The 4172-nt window shown below is 50.4% G+C and overlaps 1 protein-coding gene across 1 annotated transcript in view; it reads right to left on the reverse strand.

The window, feature by feature from the left end:
- NDOR1 (NADPH dependent diflavin oxidoreductase 1) overlaps positions 1-3204 on the reverse strand; it is a 47296-nt gene extending 44092 nt beyond the window's left edge. Inside the window, exon 1 of the mRNA XM_084650258.1 lies at positions 3129-3204. The gene's annotated coding sequence lies outside the window, so the exon portion shown is untranslated. The remainder of the gene's footprint in view (positions 1-3128) is intronic.
- Between the last annotated feature and the right edge of the window lie 968 nt (positions 3205-4172).

Below are 4172 nucleotides of genomic sequence, written 5' to 3' on the forward strand. Positions count from 1 at the left end.
TTTGCCCCTGATCCCTAAATGGCCCCCTCAAGGATTGAACTCACAACCCTGGGTTTAGCAGGCCAATGCTCAAACCACTGAGCTATCCCTCCCCCCAATACAATACACCCAGGCAGTCCTGTCCCCTCGCAGGGATGGGGGCTGTATGGGATTGGACTGCCAGGCAGTCTGGCCCCCTGACTCAGCAGGGGCTGTGTGGGATTAGTCAGTACCCCTCTGCTGTCACATCGGTGAGCATGTCCTGCTTCTGCACCCTGCTATTACACAGTTGAGTCCTCAGCCCAGTGGTGCCATGCAGTCTTTGCTAATAGATCTTGGCTGTGTGGAATTCAGAGGGACCCCTTGATGGTAGTGCTTTGGTTCGCATACCACAGGATGTGCACGGGATTAATACCTTGATGGCTGGATGATCTTGATAAAGCAGAATTCCAGTGTGTCCGAAAGGTTTCCACGCATTGTTATCAGAACTAACCAAACACTACCTGGTGAGTGCATTTGAGTATGCATGGTGGTCACATTAATTTTCATTCTGCAAATACAGACTCTTGTTAGCCCCCACTTCAATGATGCCTACAAGGACCTAACCACCTAACAACAGCCAGGTAGCAGGTTAACTTGGGAAAGTGAAAATATCTGTATATCATTTGAGCTTTGTAGTGTCAGGATGTGGCAAATCATTAGCTCTTCCTGCATCTCCAAACTCTCTTTCTGTTTCCTTCAGAGTCTAAACTCTTTGGGACAGAGGCAGATCTTTTGTACAGCAGCACACTGATGTTATCCAAAACAAACACTAAATCCTCCTGCTTTGAAGAAATTTCTGTGCAGCTGAGCATAATTGGTCTGTGCAGGTGTGCAAAAGTCCCTGTGCTCAAGACTCACTAACAGGATCATATGCCTCCTGCAGTAAACAAAGGGCTGTTTTTCTACCTTTCCTGTATGAGGAAGTGAAACTGCTCTTGTTTAAGCAGCAGGCTGTATCTGGGAGTGGCTCATTAAAGACTGCGGGTGCTGAAGCAGGTACCAGTACAAAGATCACTCATATAACTTCATGCAGACACATGCTGTCAGCTCCCCCTGCAACCTCTCATGTATTGGTAAGATTTCAGAATGGATTGTACATAAGAGGGCTCAGATAACTGGAGTTATCTGCTGCATGGCCAAATGATTACATAAACTCCTGATTATCCAAAGAAATTTGGTGTCAAGGATAATAATGCCTTTACTACAACTGGAATGCCAAAGGCTGGTGCTGTATGTTCTGGTGTATGAATAATAAAAAATGCATGAAAGGTCAAATGTTTCCTGTTTTCCTACATGTTAATTTCCAGCAGCATTTTGCTGACCCAGGGCACAGGAAGACTTTGCCTTCATTCCCACCACTGCTGTTCAGGTCCCACAGGGTGCTCCTCTCTGCCATTATGGTAAACAGCATCCACGGCTGGAGACATGCTTGCGCCATCACAGGCTTGACTCCAGGAGACACACCAGGGAGCTATGGCATGCATAGAAGTGAGGCCTCTGGTGGCCTGTTTACACTCTCACCTGTACAGACTGGAAGCTGAGGAGAGCGCCTCTTGGGGGCACATGTTGGAGCAGCCTGTTCCTCATCATGCTGGCCAATCAGAGACCAGAGAAGGTGTCTGAGAACCTGTTTCCCTCCACCTTCTTTCGAACAGAAGGGTGTCGGGTTTTCAAGCTTGGTGTGCAGTACACTTTGGATGGGCCAGGCTCAGGAGGTGTTGATCCTACAGAGCTAATTCTTATATGCTTGCTCTGGGTTTAAACCTTAGAAAAATGAACTGAGGCCAACATTTTCCAGTTGGGATGTCCCAAGTCAGGCACCTAAATGAACGGGATGATACTTGGAAGTGCTTAACCATGCCTCAGCTCCCTTTGATGGGAATGATACCTCCCATTGGCCTAATGTGAAAGGTACAGAGTTCAATTATTTAGATCCCTCAAGATATATATATATATTTTAAGAGAAGTGGATTTCCAGAATCATTTAAGCAAGCTTGGAGCACAAAGTCCCAGAGACTTCTAATGGGGTATGCGCTCCCAACACTCTGGGGTGCTGTTGAAAATCTCACCCCTAACTCTAGGCACCTGTGGTGGAAAATGTGAGACTTAATCTTTTTCTAAATGACAGTTGGATGGAGCAGTCACTTTATTTCTTCCACAGCATGCTGTGTACTTATTGCCCATTGTCTCTTCTCTTCTTTTAGTCCAGGGAAATGAGCCCTCAAAAGTTAGCCTTCATCAGCCAAGGTGGCTTCCTTTTAACCCCTAATGTTAGTGGGTGGGTGCAGATCTGGATTTACAGAACCTTGCAGGAGGTTTTTCAACAGTAAAAGAGCTAGTATGTGAAGGAGCAGAGCAAAGAGCAGGTTTCAGGAGCTGACTCTTCAAGTTACACTCCAGGGGTGCAAGGGACCATCCTGGCCAAGGAACTTGCAGGATCAGGGCCTTTGTTTGCAACTACTAAGTATTTCAGTGGAGCTGTGGAGGCTGAAGTTAAGGAGAAATGTTCCTTCTTCAGGTCCTTTGGTGCTGGTACAGAGGCTGTGTGCAGAGTCACCACTAATGAGACAGTCCACCCATTTGGTTACCAATGTCCACTTCAGCTTGATTCCTGTTCTGCACAAAGCCACTGAAAATGTCTCAATTTCCCTTTGAAAATAGGCTGCTGGCTGGCCGTTAGGGCTTGTCTACACATGGAGTTAATCCAGAATAGCGATTATGCTTTAAATCCACTCTCTACCTTAATCTGAATTAACTTTCAAATGTAGACAAGCCCTTTGAGTTTGTGTTTGGGGGGCTATGATTGTCACAGTCTAGTTTTCTCTCATGTGAAATGTATCTTTGTACCACAAAACAACCATTCCATTTCCTTAGAAGATAAAGAAGGCTGTTAAATAAGCAACGGACCTTTCCCAGCAATACAGCCCAGCTCCTTATGAAATCTGGTCTCTCCAGTAAATAAGAATCATTAGGACTCTGAGCCTAGTCTACACTAGAACGGCGGCTCTCCCCTCTCAGGAGGCTGACTGGTCTTGCGGACCCCCAAGTTTCTCATTTTTCCACAGAAGTATAAAATAAATCCATTGGAATATAAACATTGCACTTACCTTTCAGCGCGTAGTACACAGAGCAGCATAACCAAGTCATTGTAGGAAGTGTTAGTTCATAGAATCATAGAATATCAGGGTTGGAAGGGACCCCAGAAGGTCATCTAGTCCAACCCCCTGCTCAAAGCAGGACCAATTCCCAGTTAAATCATCCCAGCCAGGGCTTTGTCAAGCCTGACCTTAAAAACCTCTAAGGAAGGAGATTCCACCACCTCCCTAGGTAACGCATTCCAGTGTTTCACCACCCCCATAGTGAAAAAGTTTTTCCTAATATCCAACCTAAACCTCCCCCACTGACTTCGCACTGACTTCGCCATGTAGCCTGCTGTAAAACTAGGGAAACGTCTAGCTGGGTGGATGTGCCCCCGAAAGACCTCTGCGCCCATTAGGGCTACACGTTCCCCGACTGAGAGCCCCTGCACGCGTCGGACAAGCTCTCGATTCCAGTACAGCTACCCCGGGAATCCCTCCGAGCGGCCAGGCATCTTGGGCGGGCAAAAAAGGGCGACTGCCCCGGTATAGCGGAGCGAGCGAACCCAGCTAGGAATTCAGATTTTTTTTTTTTTTTTTTTTTTGCCGTTAGACCAGCCTGTCCGATCGGGCTGCGGCCAGCCTAGAACTCTCCGCCCCCCGGCTGAGCGGACACACGCTGGCCGCGGGGGTCGCAGCAGCCCGGCACCGGCTAAGGGGCCTTTCCGTACGTGGCCCCCCGGCCCCCGGGGCTCTCGCTGCCGGGGCGAGCCGCGCTCCGGGCACACGGCCCCGCGCCGGAGCCGCCGGGCAGCGCAGCCCGGTGGGAGGGGGCAGCGCCCCCTGCCGTGCACACAGGGAGCGCGGCCGCCGGACCGGGGACGGGGGGCGACTCCGCCCCGCCCTCCAAGACACGCCTCTCCCCCGCAACTGGCAGCCCAATGGCCGGCCTCGCCGTGCCGGAAGTGCGGCCCAATGGGCGGGGTCGCTCGGGCGCGAGGGGGCGGGGCCGCCGCCACCGCCCAATGGGCGGGCAGAGGGCGGGGCCGCAGGTGGGGAGGCGGCCGGCGGGTC

The sequence above is a fragment of the Lepidochelys olivacea genome (assembly GCF_965140295.1).
Source record: "Lepidochelys olivacea isolate rLepOli2 genome assembly, chromosome: 16".
NCBI lineage: Eukaryota > Metazoa > Chordata > Testudines > Cheloniidae > Lepidochelys > Lepidochelys olivacea.